The sequence below is a fragment of the Eubalaena glacialis genome, chromosome 2 (genome assembly GCF_028564815.1).
Source record: "Eubalaena glacialis isolate mEubGla1 chromosome 2, mEubGla1.1.hap2.+ XY, whole genome shotgun sequence".
Taxonomy (NCBI): domain Eukaryota; kingdom Metazoa; phylum Chordata; class Mammalia; order Artiodactyla; family Balaenidae; genus Eubalaena; species Eubalaena glacialis.
The window spans coordinates 176,053,295-176,070,660 of record NC_083717.1 but is presented as its reverse complement, the minus strand read 5'-3'; positions in this window follow the sequence as shown (position 1 = coordinate 176,070,660).

Below are 17,366 nucleotides of genomic sequence, written 5' to 3'. Positions count from 1 at the left end.
TACTCCAAAATAGAATAAAAATTAAATTAAAAAAGCATTAGTCTTTAGGAAATACAAATCAAAATCACAATGAGATACCACTTCATACCCACTAGGATGGCTGTAATATGTAAATGGCAAATAACAATTGTTGGTGAGGATGCAGAGAAACTGGAACCCTCATACATTGTGGGAGATGAAAAATGGTACAGTCACTTCAGAAAATAGTTAAAGAAATAGTATCATATAACCCAGCAATTCTATTTCTAGATATCCATAAATATCAAGGAGAATCAAAAACATACATTCAAGCAAAGTTTGTACAGAAATATTCATAGGAACATTATTCATGGCAGCCTACAAATAGAAACAACCCAAAATGGCCATCAACTTATGAATAGATAAATAAAATGTAATAAATCCATACAATATTTTATTTAGTATTTAGCCATAAAAAGTACCGATTTAGCCAAAAAGTATTTAGTAAAAAATGAAGTACTGATACATGCTATGATGTATCTTGAAAACGTTATGCTAAGTGAAAGAAGTCATGTATAAAAGGTCACATAATGTATGATTCTATTTATATGAAATGTCCAGAATAGACAATACCATAGAAATAGAAAGTAGACTAGGGAGGGATGAATTGGGAGGTACCAGGTTTCTTTTTTCAAATATTTATAAAAATATTCAGTGATGCAAACACTCTGGAATTAGACAGTAATGATGGCTGTACAACATTGTGAATATTAAAAAAACACTGAATTTACACCTTAAATGATTTAAACTGTGAATTTTATGTTATATAGATTTTGCATCGATTAAAAATGGTATTATTTTATAGGAAACATAGTTAAATTTAAAATATAAATATATGTAAATGGATATATATTTCATTATTTTATTAATTTATTAAAATTTAAACCATGGAACAGAATGAACAAAATACGTTTAAGGTTCAATATTACCCTTTATACAGAAAATATATATTTAAATAATTATGGACAATACTTTGTATATGTTGATTTACTATCTATAGTCTATCACTTTTATAAAATTGAGCACTTTTACACTTGAATAATGTTTTCACATATTCCATTTATTGGGCTGAGAAAGATCTAATTCCCATTGCTAATTCACTTCAAAATAAGTAACTGAATAAGGATAGATCTTCTGAGGTGATAGTATACAGCAATGCAAGAAAATAAGCAGATATTCTCTCTTTCCTTTCCATACACACTTTTACAGATTATCTCTCCCGAAAACATCTGCTGTCACTGCTGCTTATCTGATCCTCTGTCTCACACCAACATCCATTTTTCAGTCCATAGGCTTCTACCAGAACTGAATTCACCCAGCCCTGGGGTTGGGCAGGGAAGTATGGTCTGGGAAATCAGAGCAATACAATATGCTGGTCCCTGTGATTTAGTCATGGGTGTATGTGTCTCAATTAGAGGAATTAATTACAGTTAACATTTTGCTTAGAATGTGACCCTATCTGTGCTTTCTAATACTATAGATACTAGCCTTATGTAATAGGCTAGTTGAATTAATTGAAATTAATTACATTTAAATAAAATTAGCAATTTAGTTTCTTAGTCAGACTAGCTACACTAGTCAAGTGCTTAATAGCCACAGTTGTTGGATAATGCAGATAAAAGAACATTTCCATCATTGCAGTAATTTCTATTGGACAGTACTACTATATAGTATTTCTATTGGATATATAGTATGGTATTTCTATAGGATAGTACTACTATACTTTATCTAGACCAGCAGTATCCAGTGTTAGTATAATGGTAGTTTAAAATTGTCTAGTAACCACATTTTTAAAAGGAGAAGAAAAAATATAAAATATGTTTTAATAAAATATTTTATTTGACACAGTAAATCCAAAATAGTATCATTTTAAACAGATTATCAATGTAAAATTGTTAATGAGAGATTTTTGTATTCATATTTCATAGTATCTTCAAAATATGGTGTGTATTTTTACACTTAAAGCATATCTCAATTTGTATCAATCACTTTTCAGTTGTTCAATAGCCTCTTGTGACTAGTGGCTAGTATTGGACAGTGTAGATCTAGATGTTATTGCTGGATTTCTCAACCTTAGCATTATTGATATTTGGGGATGGATAATTCTTTTTCTTGGGGGGCTATACTGTATGTTGTAAGATGGTTAGTAGCACCTCTGGCCTCTACCCACTAGATGCCAGTAGCCTCCCGACCCAGTAGTGACAAACAAAATATATACAGTCATTGCCAACTGTCTTCTGAGGAGCAAAATTATCCCCAGGCAAGTATCACTACTCTAGGGGAAAAGCTGATCTCCTTTCTTCTGGGAATGCTGGCCCAAAGAATGAAATAAGCCTAAAGCCATCAGGGCTACCAAGTGAAAGCTGAGTATGAAGCCAACAGGGCAGGAGCCAGAGTACAAAAATGGGAAGATAGGAGTACCAGTGACATTTTTTTAGTCACTTGATCAAGACTCACCTGAATGCTATTGTACCTCTGGATCTTTCAGTGACATAAACAAATACATTTCTTTCCTTGACCTAAGCCACTTTGGTTTTTATTTATTTGGCAACTGAAATAATCATAAACAATCTGTCATTACAATCTAAATATGCAAAATGAACCCACCAAGTATTTCTACTTCAAAAACTGAAGATGATTAATCCTTCCTCCCATATGATTTATGATAGATTTCGGTATCCTTCCAAGAGTTACCACATACAGAATAGAAGTTATTTCGCCTGCTTTATATTTCAGATAAAAGTATGCAACTGTAAGCCTGGGTATAATTCTTTGCTAAGGTATCTGCATTAACTCGGTCCATTGTTAACAAAATCTATTCACCAAAATTCTATGATAAAACAGGTTGCTTGTATAACCTGAATTGACTATTGCTTTATTTTGATTCCCATAATTTTCAAAAGATGAAAATTATGCACCCAATGTGGCAGTTCCCCCTGGGAGTAAAATTGTAGTATTCTTTATGTGATTCGATTCACTTTTATCTGAGCTGTACTATGTTACCCTTAGATGGTGCTAAAAATAGAGATGTAAACTGAATAAAGCTTTAATAATGGAGTGAACATGTATCACCTTCATTGTGTGGTGTTCTAGGAAAAACACTGGATTTTTCTCTAAAGGGTCTGTTTGATTATCATTAAAAAGTGAAAACGGTGGTTAAGAATCCGCCTACCAATGCAGGGGACACGGGTTCCAGCCCCGGTATGGGAAAATCCCACATGCCACAGAGCAACTAAGCCCAAGTGCCACAACTACTGAGCCTGTGCTCTAGGGCCCATGAGCCACAACTACTGAGCCCGTGTGCTGCAACTACTGAAGCCCATGCACCTAGAGTCCGTGCTCCGCAGCAAAGAAGCAACTGCAATGAGAAGCCCACGCACCGCAATGAAGTGTAGCCCCCGCTCGCCACAACTAGAGAAAGCCGTCCCGCAGCAACGAAGACCCAATGCAGACCCAATAAATAAACGAAGACCCAATAAATAAATATTTATTTATTTTTATTTAAAAATAAATATAAATAAATATTTATTTATTTTTATTTAAAAATAAATAAATAAAATAAATAATTTTTTTTTAATAAAGTGAAAACACTTCTTTGAAATAGATTTAGATAAAATAATAATTATTTTAAAAAGTAAAGATGGATAAAAGTGTGACTTGTACAAAGGAAAATTTATCTTAATTAAATCACTTCTTACCTCAATGTCAGGTATTTTACCTCAATCATGATTTTTTCTCCACATAAACTCTGTCAGTACTTTCATGTTACATATACTTCTCAACATATAAAACTTGAAACCACTTTTCAAAAGTTACATTAGAAATAGGAGTTTTTTGAATAAGAGATATAATGTGTCACTTTTTCTTCTTAAACTTGATAAATCTACCACAGGCCAGCACACTTTGAGGCATTTCATTTCTTTGTTCATTTACTTATCCTTTTTATAGAAGAAAGTGAATATGCAAATAATTTTTATAGAGTTATGACCAGAAATAGCCCTTTAGGTCAGTTCATGGTCCCAAAAGAACTAATGATAAATACAACAAAATTAGTAGAACGCTTCTTTGCCATAGAAAATGCACAAAATTTTGCAGTGAAATAAAATCATGTCATTCCAGAGACTTTCACAGTAGTTAAGAAAAAATTTTGGTTATTTCATTCTGAAAATCGACCTGCTTTTTTGGAATGACTTAGTGAAAAAAAATAAGATATATCTTAAAAATAAAACATTTTTAAGTGTTTAGTAATAACTGAAATAAAAGTGGTACCATATTTCATGTCTAAGGAAACTCCTTTTTGAAAACTAAAATATTATTTTTTAATTGCAGTAAACTACACATAAAATTTGCTAACTTAACCACTTTTAAGTGTATTCAGTGGCATTAAATACATTCATATTGTTGTGCAATCATCACCACCATCCATCTCCAGAACTCTTCATCTTGCAAAGCTCAAACTCTATACCCATTAAGCAATAACTCCCCATTCTTTTTCCCCAACCAACCCCTGTCAAACACCATTCTACTTTCTATCTTTCTGAATTGGACTATGTACTCTAGGTACCTCATGTTAGTGGAATCATATAGTATTTGTCTTCTTTTAATTGGTTTATTTCACTTAGCATAATATCCCCAAGGTTTATCCATGTTGTAGAATATGTCAGAATTCCTTCCCTTTTTAAGGTTGAACAATATTCTATTGTATGTATATACCCCATTTTGTTTAAGCTTTGTCTGCCAATGGACATTTAGACTGCTTCTATGTTTTAGTTAATGTAAATAATACTGCTATAGACATGGATGTACAGATATATATTCAAGAACCTGATTTCAATTATTTTGTGTATATATTCAGCAGTGGAATTTCTGGACCATATATTGATTCTATTTTCAATTTTTTAAGGAAACACCATACTCTTTTGCATAGCAGCTGTACTGTTTCACATTCTCACCAACAGTGCACAGGGGTTCTAATTTCTCTTCATCTTTTCCAACACTTGTTATTTTCTGTTTTGTTTTGTTTTTTCACATAGTAAGCATCCTGATGAGTATGAGGTGGCATCTCATTGTAGTTTTGATTTGAATTTCTCTAATGATTAATGATGCTGACCAGTTTTTCATGTGCTTATTGACCATTTGTATATCTTCTTTTGAGAAATGTCTATTCAAGTCCTTTACCTATTTCTGAATTTTTTTGGTTGTTATTGTTGAGTTTTAGGAGTTCTTTATATACATTCTAGATTTTAATCCCTTATCCAAAATATGATTTGTAAATATTTGCTCCCATTCTGTGGGGTGCCATTTTACTCTGTTGCTAGTGTATTTGATGCACAAAAGTTTTTTGGCTTTTTAAAATTTTTTCATGATATCCAATTTGCCTATTTTTTCTTTCATTGCCTGTGCCTTTGGTGTTAGATCAAATGTCATCAAAATTTGGCCCTATGCTTTTTAGTAAGAATATTATAGTTTTAGCTCTCATGTTTAGGTCTTTGATGCATTTTGAGTTACATTTTTTACAAGGTGTTAGATAATGATCCAATTTTATTCTTTCGTATATGGGTATCCATTATTCCTTGTACCATTTGTTGAAAAGATTTTCCTTTCCTCAGTGAATTGTCTGACACACTTGTTGAAAATCATTTGACTATTTATGCAAGGATTTATTTCTGGACTCTCTGTTCTATACTATTGGTCCATATGTCTGCCTTTATGCCAATGCCACACTATTTTGATTACTATAGCTTTGTAATGAGCCTTGAAATCAGGAAGTGTGAGTACTCCAGCTTTTTTCTTCCTTTTCAAGATTATGTTGGCTATCCAAAGTCCATTGAGATTCCATATGAGTTTTAGGATAAGTTTTTCTATTTCTGCAAAAATACTTATTGAGATTTTGATATGAATTTTAATATTATAGATCACTTTGGGCAATAATTTTATATTAATAATGTTAAGTCAATCAATGAACATGGAATTTCTTTCCATTTATGTATTCTTTAATTTCTTTCAGTAATATTTTGTAGTTTTCATTATAAAAGACTTTCACCTTTTTGACTAAGCTAATGTCTAAGTATTTTATCATTTTTGATGCTATTCTAAATGGAATTTTCTCAGTTTCCTTTTCATATCGTTCATTGTTAATGTATAGATATCAACTGATTTTTTGTGTGTTGACTTTGTCTTCTGCTACTTTGCTTAATTCATTTATTACTTCTTACAGTTTTTTGTGAAATCTTTAGGGTTTTCTAAATACAATATCATTTAATTTGTGAAGAGAGATAATTTTCCTCTTCCTTTCCAATTTGAATGCTTTTTATTTATTTTTCTTGCCTTGATGTGGCTAGAACTTCCAATACTATGTTAAGCAGAGGTAGTAAAAACAGGAATCTTTGCCTTGTTTCTGATCTTAGAGAAAAGTTCTCAGTTTTTCACTATGGAGTTTGATGCCTGCCATGCTTGGAATTTTCTTGTGTGTGTGTGTGTGTGTGTGTGTGTGTGTGTGTGTGAGTTTTCATATATAACTTTTATTATATTGAGGTAGTTTCTGTCCATTTCCTCTTTTGTTGAATATTTTTTATCATATAAAGGTGCTGAATTTTGTCAAATGATTTTTTTGCATCAAGATAATCATGTGGTTTTTGTAGTTTGCTAATACGGTGTATTACATTGATCAAATTTTGTACATTAAACCATCCTTGCATCCAGAAATAAATCCCATTTGGTCATTGTGTATAATATTTTTAATATCCTGCTAAATTTAGCTTACTAGTATTTTGCCCAGGACTTTTGTGTTGTTGATTAAGGATATTGGTGTGTAGTTTGTTTGCTTGTTTGTTTACTTATAGTGTCTTTGACTGACTTTGGTGTTAAGGCAAAGCTGGCCTTATAGAATGAGTGAGAAAGTGTTTGCTCTTCAATTTTTGGAAAGTTTGAGAAACATTGGTTTTATTTCTTAGTTGTTTGGTAGAATACAACAGTTAAGCCATCAGGCCCGTAACTTTTTCCGTGTTGGGATATATTTTATACTGATTCAATCTCCTTACTAGTTATGTGTCTATTAATATTTTCTATTGTGTTGTTATTTAGTCCTGGTAGGTTATATGTTTCTAGGAGTTTGTCCATTTCATCCAGGTTATCCAATGTGTTGGTGAAGAACAGCTCATAGTATTCTTTATAATCCTTTTTTTTTTTTTTGTAGCATAAGTGGTAATGGCCTCACTTACATTTCTGACTTTGGCAATCTGAGTCTTCTCTCTCTTTCTCTCTCTCCCTCTTTTTTTTAGTCCATCTAGCTAAAGGTTTATCAATTTTATTATTTTAAAAGAACCAAACTTTTGGTTTTATTGATTTTCTCTATTGTTTATCTGTTCTCTATTTTGTTTAGCTCTGCTTTAATATTAATTATTTCCTTTCTTCTGTTAGTTTTGAAATCAATTCATTCTTCTTTTTCTTGTTCTTGGAGTTGCAAAGTATGGTTATTGATTAGAGCTCTTTCTTCTTTTTTAATATGTTTATAGCAATAAGTTTGCCCTTTAGCACTGCTTTCACTGTGTCCCTGAAGTTTCGGATGTTGTGCCATTACTCTTTAAATATTTTATAATTTTCCTTGTAATTTTTTTCTTTGATGTATTCACTGTTTCATGCTGTGTCTTGTTTATTTTCCACAAATTTTCCAGTTTCCCTTCTGTCATTGATCAAATTTTATCTTGTTTTGTTAAAGAAGTTACTTTGTATGATTTCTTTCTTTTTTAATCTATTGAAACTTATCTGTGGCCTAACATATGGCCCATCTTGTGAACTTACTTTTTATCATTTTAATTATAATGATTCAAGAATCATTATCTTATAATTTAGTTTTGGTTTTTGTTGTTTATCAATCAAGAACTGAAACTTCATATATTTTTTAAGACAGTAAGTAATATTTCTTTATAAAACTTCAGTTTTCCATTATGGATATAACATCCAAAGGTTTTGGCTGTTATGTAAAAAGCAATAAAAACTACTAAGGTGTTAACTGATAATTCATGAGTCTTTTAACAATCAATGGGATGTTTAAAAATCAAAACCCTTTATGAAGTAAAGTTTTAACAATGAGATCATAGGGAAATTGACATTTTAAAATAGGTATATTTTTAAGGTAACATCCTAATATAACATCAGTTAGGTTGATATTCATTGTCTTAGTCTATTCAGACTACCATAACCAAAATACCATAGACTGGTGGCTTAAACTAGACCCGTTTATTCCTCACAGTTCTGGAGGCTGGGAAGTAGAAAATCAAAGTGCTAGAAGATTCAGTGTCTGGTGAGAGCCCACTTTCTGGTTCACAGAGGGCCATATTCTCACTGTGTCCTTGGATCACAGAAAGAGGGCGAGAGACCCGTCTGGGATATCTTTTATATGGGCACTAGTCCCATTCATCAGTGTTCCACCTTCATGACCTATTTACCTCCCACTTCCTAATACCATATGTGGAGGGTTAGGGATTCAACATATGAATTTGGAGGGACACAAATATTCAGCCCATTGCATTTCACAGCCCTTAGATAGAAAATAAATTTTGTATAAGATGAATTTTATTATGACATTTACATAGCAAAACCTGGTATTGTATGGCAATGGGGTTCATGTACTTAAAGATTTCTCTATAAACTTGAAATATTTTGTGTAAAAATGTGATAAAGTGCATTTCTCAAACCAAAGACTCTAGCTTAATGGTATGTCAAATTTACAGTAAGAAAATGAAGGAGTCTATTTTAAAATAAGCCTGCTGACTTTGAAACATTTTTAGGTCCATCCATTATTAATTCAGGTTGCAAGTTGTGTTCATTTGTTGATTTGTTGTTGCTTTGGTTTTTATTGTGTCTTTTCCCCTTTTCAAGGTTTAATGAAAAATCCCTGACCGCATATCAAATCCTACTAAACAGATAATCTCTTTAACAGGAGTCATTAAAATAGACTAGCTAGCTGGCAACATTGCTTAAAATGCCTGTGGTTATTTGGCATTGTGTGTTAACAATGATTGTCTTAGCAGATGTAAAAACTTTTATAATGGAATTTGGTAACAACCAAAAAATCTCCAATACTCTTATATATCAATGTAGTAATTCAAAATACATTTTTGTGTTTCTTAGATGTAAACAATACTTACTATAAAGTTTTGCTTTTAAATATGAACAAAATAGCTATATCATTTTCCTATTGAATACTACATATTTTTAATCCTGTGTATATATTGAAAACCTTAGTCATAAGCAGAGCAGGCAGTCATATACGTTGCCTGAATAAAGAATTACACATGACTACAATTATCTCCTCCACCAGCCTATTGTTAATGGCTCTAATTTACAATTTTAGAGCTATCACTTGTACTCTCAAAGATGTTGCTAGCTTAAAATTCCTCATTTATTCTCCAGAAACATCAAGAGTATTAGCACTGTTAACACATTTGAGCTCAATTATTTTACCCAATACAGCACATTTTAATTGAGTGCTTACTTTGTATGATAAGGCACATGCTAGGCACTTGGGAATATTTTCAGGTGTGGTAAATTGAGCAAAAATTCCTCTGGAAATGAGGTGTGCATTCAGATAGGTTTGATTGCAGGAATGGGGGAGATATTAAATAAATGTATAAATCCACAGCTTGACACTTTTCCAGCCTTCTGGTGAGGACAACTAGAGTTATTAAGAGCATGTGTAAATCTAAGGTACCATAGGATTGTCAAAGGGAAAAAAATAAATAAAAATAAAACTTTAGCAATTTCATCATCGACAAAACTTTTGTGGTCACAAATTTTGTGCACAATTCAATTCTGGGGATATAAAACAATATAAGAAAAAGCAAGAAAGGAACTGCCATGTGTCCAAAGTCTTTATATGTTAGCAAACTTTCTGAAAACGTTGCATATTTACTACTTAATTTTAAAACAATCATACACAGGAACCTAAGGTTCAGAGAAATACAAATGTCACTGTATAAACATTTAACAATTTGAACTGATATAAATGATTTCTAGGTATTGATAGAACAGCAAACTAAATTTATCATTTTACTCCTTTAGAAGAATTTAAGAGAAAAACTGTCCTATGATTTTGCCCCATACACTATTTTCACTGAAGAAAAAAGTATTTAAAGATAACTCTTTTGTCTTATATGAGATCTAATTGGAAAAACATTTTAAAACCAAAGGAAAATGTCACCAAGTGACTTGAACACTTGTACTGAGATGAAAACTTAATTAGCATCAATAATTGTAAACCAATTCTTCATAAAGGTTAAACATTCTGGGTTCTTCTCTCAAGATTTTCAGGTGTATGCAAAAAAATGAGGGCAGTGAGGTAGTTATTTTCATTTGATTTTGTTTTTTAACCAAAAAGTTTGTAGTTACATTACTTAGAAAACTGATGCTGCTGTGTTTCTTAGGTCTGCCATTTATATTAAATAATCTCATCAGAATAAAATATTTCACAAATTTTAATAAAACTGATAATCAGGTATAGAAATCTACAGATTTTATCTTTTAAGAATATGTTATATTTATATTACCTTAATCTTATATCTTTTAAGAATATCTGTCTATGTACGTATGTATGTATGAATGTATCTCTCTACTTATATTTAAATCTGTCTATATCTTTATTAGGGTGTTGCTGACCCCCTAATAATATTTTTGCGTAAAAAGTTTACATTATTCCCCATCAGACTGCCCATAGCACAGCTTACATTGTGATAAAAGTGTTAACAAACATTCTGGTTTTCCCCTATGAAATATCTATATCTAATAAAAATTTAGAAGAATAAACAAACTCAAACAACGGATTTTCAAAAACCAAGAGCTGGAAAAAATTTACTTCTTCTTGTGAAGACATTTTATTATTTTTTTTTTTGAAAGTGACATTTTGAATCCAGCTTATTGTTTGACCCATTCTTCTCCCTCCTTCTCACTATTTGAGCCTAGAAAAAGAAAAAGGAACATGACAGAAATGTTCCAAGTAATGGACTTTCAAAGAAACAACTGTGGAATGGTAAATAGCAGAGTCCGAGCTGGAGATTTGGCTCCTTGTTTGGAACACAATTTTCTAAAAGGAAGCTGCTAGATGTCCTTCCATTTCCAAAAGAAGGGGGAATATTGGCACCTCCGGCACAGTTCATTGCTGCTGTTACCTGGAGAATTTTGAATGGGTTTTGAGTTTTTCTGAGAATAGAAAAATTAAATAACAAACAAACAAAACACTTGACTTTGTCTAATTCATAACAATCTCACTAAGACAGGAAAAAATTTTGCATTAAATGTAATGGGTGTTAAACAAACCAGAACATATTTTTAATTACCAAAATAACAGCTATAGCTATAGTAATTCACATTAGGTATGTACATGAATTGGATGAAAGTGAGAATTATGCAATTCAAAAGCATTTTATTTTAAAAAATTTAAATGATTTAGAAATATAAAGTAGAAAAATCTGCTATTCTTATTCTTAGTGGATGTGTATGTGTTGATGGTGTTGCACCCTCATGGATATTTGTGGGAGGAGGGAGAAAGAGGAGCAGGAATGGGTGTGGCAGTATACACTGACTAATTGATTTTTGTCTTACCAATTTTCTTAAGCACGGAATCTTCATTATGTGGAATATTCTCACAGGATATAACTGGAGGCATTAATAAAAATCACATATAAAGCACCAAATAAGAACCTGAAGCTTTGTCAAAGTTTTCTATTTTCCAGTGAGGTATATTATAGTGATGAAAGCTAGAGACAAACCAGCATACTGGATAGACTGATGATCTGACTCAAGTTATAGATTGGAAGAGGTTGCAGCAATCAATGATTCCAAAAAGTGAGGTTCCAAAAAGTTAACTCTTTGGGCTGATTTCAGGCAGAATTTAATTTGACCAGTTCAGGGAAAGTTATTAAATCTAGTTTAGAGGTATTTCTGAGCAGAGTATGATTTGTTCTCAGTTGTTCTGCAACCTAAATGCTTAAAAGCAATGTCTCCCCCATGAAGGAAAAAAGAATATTTTATCATCCAGCTCGAGCCAATTTTCTTCTACATTTTTCTTGAAGTATGATGTAATAAATATTTATTTGGTAATACTTTTCAAACTTCACATAGAGGAAAACTTATCATGTCTAAATTTAGTCTCTCTTAACTGATTCCTAGGAGACTGGAAAGAGCGAGGGCAGAAAGGGAAGGATGGCCCAGGTGCATAAAATAAATTTTCCCTTGAAAAGAATAAGACCCATTTTTGCTGCTTCTAGAAACATAAATTTTAAGTATTTTTGCTCACAAAAGCGAGAGATTTTACCTTTTTTGCAAATAAGTTTTCTGAATTAATTCATCTATTTTCTGCTTCTGGGATCATTTTATTGAATCTTTGAATTTAAGCTCCAAGGAGTGATGAGTTTCAAACCAATAACATTTTAAATATTATGCATAAAAGAAAACATTTAAGCTCATGGAATAGTTTTTGAATAAATTGGAAATGTTTCAGCATTGATCCAGCTTTATATTCCCTTAAAGTACAAATTTATCTCACCTTCTAGTTTTTCATGCCTGTTTCTAGTTGAGAAACAAAATGGTTCTGACACATACTGAATTATATTTATGATATGTCAGCTGTCATATTCACAATATAGAAAATCAAATATGTCAAATCACTAAAAGTTCTATGATTCAGAATGGTGAGTTTTATATGCATTCAACAGTTCTGGGTAAAACTTTATGATTAAAAATAATAAACATAAATTGGCTTCCCAATAATTCTAGAAACGTAATAGATTTAGCTTATTATCTATGTATGGTTGTTAATTTTTGGCATCAATGTTTTTAACAAACAGGTTGGAATGATTGGTGTTACATCCATTGAACATTTAAGTGATTACCAGGTTTCTATTTCAGTGAAGAACGAATGCGATGATTATTAAGGTCAGTAAGCTATGGTTATTGGCTCTCATAGCATGTCACCTCACAGATGAGACAGTCATATAAATTGATAATTATAATAGACTGTAATACTTGCTATATAAATATACACACACAGAAGCTTTGCAAGCACAAAGAAGGCAGTGAATGAGGAGTATTCAGTTCACTGGAAGCTTTGCTAAGGAGGCACTTCTTGAAATAGGCTTGGAAGAAATGATGCTTATTTAACCCACTTCTTTCTCTAAAACTCTCTTATTCTACTCCTTCCTGCCTACAGCCTATGTTTTAGTTGCTCCCCTAAATGTGGCTTCTCAGATCTCCAGAATGACCACAGATCATACTTGACACTTTTACAGCACATCTGCACATATGACAGTATATTTGAATTATAATGTCAATCTGCCTCATCACACTGACCTTCTTGATGACCACAGTAAATTTATGCAGCAACAGCATATGAAACAATGTCTGCGCTAATGTTAAAAAGAATGGATGAATTAATTAATATATTATTGGGTTGGCCAAAAAGTTCATTCGGGTTTTCTGTAACATTTTATGGAAAACCCCGAATGAACTTTTTGGCCAATACAATATTTTCCCAGACGGAGCACTGGGGGAAAGGTCATTCCTGAAAGCTGTAATAGCACCTACAAAATGCAATGAAGAACATACCAAGAATTATTTTGTGACCCTAGAGCTTAGTATGGTTGGAAGTTCCTTACCTTATTCTACTTCTTTATATTCCAGAATATTTAACAGCTTCTAATAGTGTATATAATTTATATATTTGTTGCATGTATTTTTTTTAACCCAGCTACACAATAGTCAAAGTAAGGATCTAGCTCTCTTTTGTTTTCTCATGTCCCACCAGAGCCAAGAATAATGCCAAAGGTGATTTCAGTTGGACAATATTAGAACTGAAATTCAAACTCAGGTCTCAGCTATTCATAAAGTAACTTTCCAAAACCAACATTCAAAAATAGACATAACAACTAATGGTATTCTTCATAATTTATTTCAACTAAACACTTGTACATTAATAATTTGCCATCTTCAAAATAAATTATAAGTAATAATAAAGCGTACAAAAGTGAACAAAGTAGAATATATTCTCTTGAGTTAATCATGTTCTACCACGTAATTCAGACAATTACGGATCCAGTTATAAGGTGGAGACATATTAGTTATGACCGATCTAAGAAAGCACTATGGAAGCACAGGATTGAATCCTGTTTGGGATTATTGAAAAAAGGTTTGTGGATGAGATAGCATTTGAGCTGAAATTTTGAAAATCTGCTTTCTTTTTAAAAGAAAATTATAATAACAAATAAATCTACACTCTCTAAGGTTAGCACTGAAATAATTTATACATGATAAGAGATAGTTGTAGATACATTTGCAGCTCACATGTTTATCATCTGAGGTTCAACATTCAGTTATTTATTACCTGACAACATTATTCTTCTCTCAGGAGTGAAAAGTAAGAAGTACCCTATGGAAAGACGAATCATGAGAAATAGAGTCTTGCCTGAAAATTTTAATTTCCCATGCCTCAGTGAATATTCTCCCTGCAGTGAAAACTTTGTAAGGCATGGGTTTTACTTTTTTTTCTAAAGAAAGATGATAGTTTCTTTACGAAGAGTAAATTTTTAAAAACAGAAACATGGCATAGATATTTCAGCCTAAAGAACATCAGACACAAATGCACAACTGTGCAAAGAAAATATTGGCAAATGGAGGATGATTCCAAAGTTACGGTGTGGGATAACTGTGATATTGTGTAATGGGAAGACTGGAAAAGTAGACAAAGGAGTGGATCTTTAGTGACACTGATATGTTGGATTTGATTAAACTAGCAATGGAGAGTTAGGAATATGTGTCAATTTATCTGCAGGATGAATTGGAGAGATCAGATAATAGAAGCACAAATCCTCAGGATAATATTTTAGCAGGAAATTATTGCCCTAACTAGGGCAACAGAAAAGAATAATGGGTGTAAGAGTTCTGAATGGGTTCTATAAAACTTAAAAACGATAAAGTCACAGAAACACTGAGGAATAGAACAAGGTGTGGCTTGGCTTCTTCTGCATTATGCCTAGTAAACTCCAGAGAGACAACATGAACATAGAAAAGATGCCAGGACTAAATGCTATCATAAAACTATCTCAAACTATCTCAAAAGTTTATATAATAATCAGGTGAAGTTCTGAAGATCCATTTGAAATAACCAAATCCCAATGTAACATGGCCAATCAAAATCACAGACACTGTGAATCTGGTAAAGAATTTTCTTTCTAAAATCCACCCAAAAGATTTACAGTTAAGAATAGCAAAATTAACTTGAAAAGAAAGAGGGTGCGTGGCTTAAAACCCCAAATATGTAAATCCATTCTGTATCTTAATGAAAATCTTAGTAATGGAATAGGAATAAATACAATGATGGACTACAATAAGATGACTGCTCAGATATATATCTACATATCTCATGTTTGTTCGATATTTAACTTCACTTATTTTTTGACATGCAAACATTTCATGGGTAATTAGCTGTTGTTCTGTTGTTTGTAAAGTTTTATGTACACTGAGCCATCTATATTTCTTCTTTTGCTTTTATAAACAGAAGAGCAATCATCAACCCGAGGTGAAAATAATTATTCACAGATATTTTTTCTAGTCATTTTATTTTAGATTTATGTATTTACCCATTCTAAGTGACAAACTATTTTGCAATATGTTGCAAGATAGGAATCCAGCACTATATTTTCAAACTGGTTAGCTTTAGCTTAAACATCATTTATCCAATATTCTATACCTCTCTCGTTGAATTCAGGTGCATTTTTGTTATATAATAGCTAATTATAAAAACACTACCAAATAATGTTATTAACTGATAAGTTAAAAAGACCATTCAAATGACTATGTTGCGCATATAGGCAAGACCTTACAAGAAAAAAAATGTGAAAGGCTACCAATCTTTTAAAAATATTCAACTTCATTATGCTAATGGAGAACCTATTCAATCTCCTAGAATGTGTTTATAGCCATTGAAATGCTTTCAATCTTTGTGCCCTTTTTTTGTGAGAGGAGGGGTGTTTTGTTTTTAATTGGAGAAAGAAGGGGTCATTTGGCTTGGGAAGAAGAAGACAAGAAGTCGACAAGCTGAGGAAGATGGAATTTAAGTAATGCTATCTCATTTTCTGATCCTAGACATTTCTTTGGTCTACTATGGATATAAGAGAAAGGACTTCAAATGGACGGAACTATTCACGATGGACTTTGGAGCCTATTGACATAGCAAAGCAGCTTTGAGGTGCAGATGACACGGTGGGATAAGGGACCGCTCTGACTGCCTTTTAGGAATCTAGCAGCCTCCAGAGGATTGGGAGATTTAGGCAAAGGCAAAGACCACCCTTGGTAGACCCTCATTTCTCACTCTGCCCAGTGGAAGCAGAGATTTTATATCAAGTGCCTTAGTAGGAATAGGACCAGGAAAGGGAGAATAAAAGGTTATTTGGTAGGCACATATGAGGCCAACTCTTCAGAACTTGAGCAAATAAGTGGGTGCACTTTCTCAGAAGCCAACCTTCTCTTTTAGCATATTGGCTAGTGGGGGCTAGAGCCACCACAATTTTGTCTATGAAGTCAAATACTATTTTATTTTGTAGAAACAGGCTATTAGGTCTTAGATATCAAGGTTAAATTTGAAATCAAAGACATAAAAATGAAATACTGGGTAATCATAATGGCTAATATGGTTTGAGCTTTTATTATTTTGCTAGACATTGTTCTATGCACTGTGATTATAAGTCACTCTTCTCATGTCCTTATATGGAAATGACCTTCTTAAAAGATGTGACCACTGTAGGTTTGTAGGTTTGTGGTGGACAAATTCCAACCAGTTATCCTTTAAATATCTATAATAACCCTAATATACAGAAAATTTAAAAACATAATTTAGAATCACATGAAGCAGTAAATAGACTAGTTGAATCCATCGAATAGTGGAGCTACCTAGGTTAGTGATACTCATTTTAATCTGACCTGAAAATTAGGTAATGAGATGGCTTTTATTCTCACGCATGTGGGTTTCTACCTTAACTTTTAGAATTTAAGAACATAGTAACTGTATACAAAAGCTTCACTTGATACATTTATAAGAAAAACATCTCTTTAAGCGGGGTAGTTTTATGAAAAACTGAAAGTTTCTAATAATGTGAAACCTGCATTTCTCCTATGTTGGAGCAATTCCACTCCTGGGTATCTGCCTTAGATAAGTAAATACTTATGTTCACATGAATTCCATACGTAGATGTTTAGAATGGCTTTGTTCATAATCATACCAAACTGAAAACAACCCAATGTCCTTCAGTGGGTGAAGGGATAAACACACTGTGTTCATCCATATGATGGAATAGTAACAG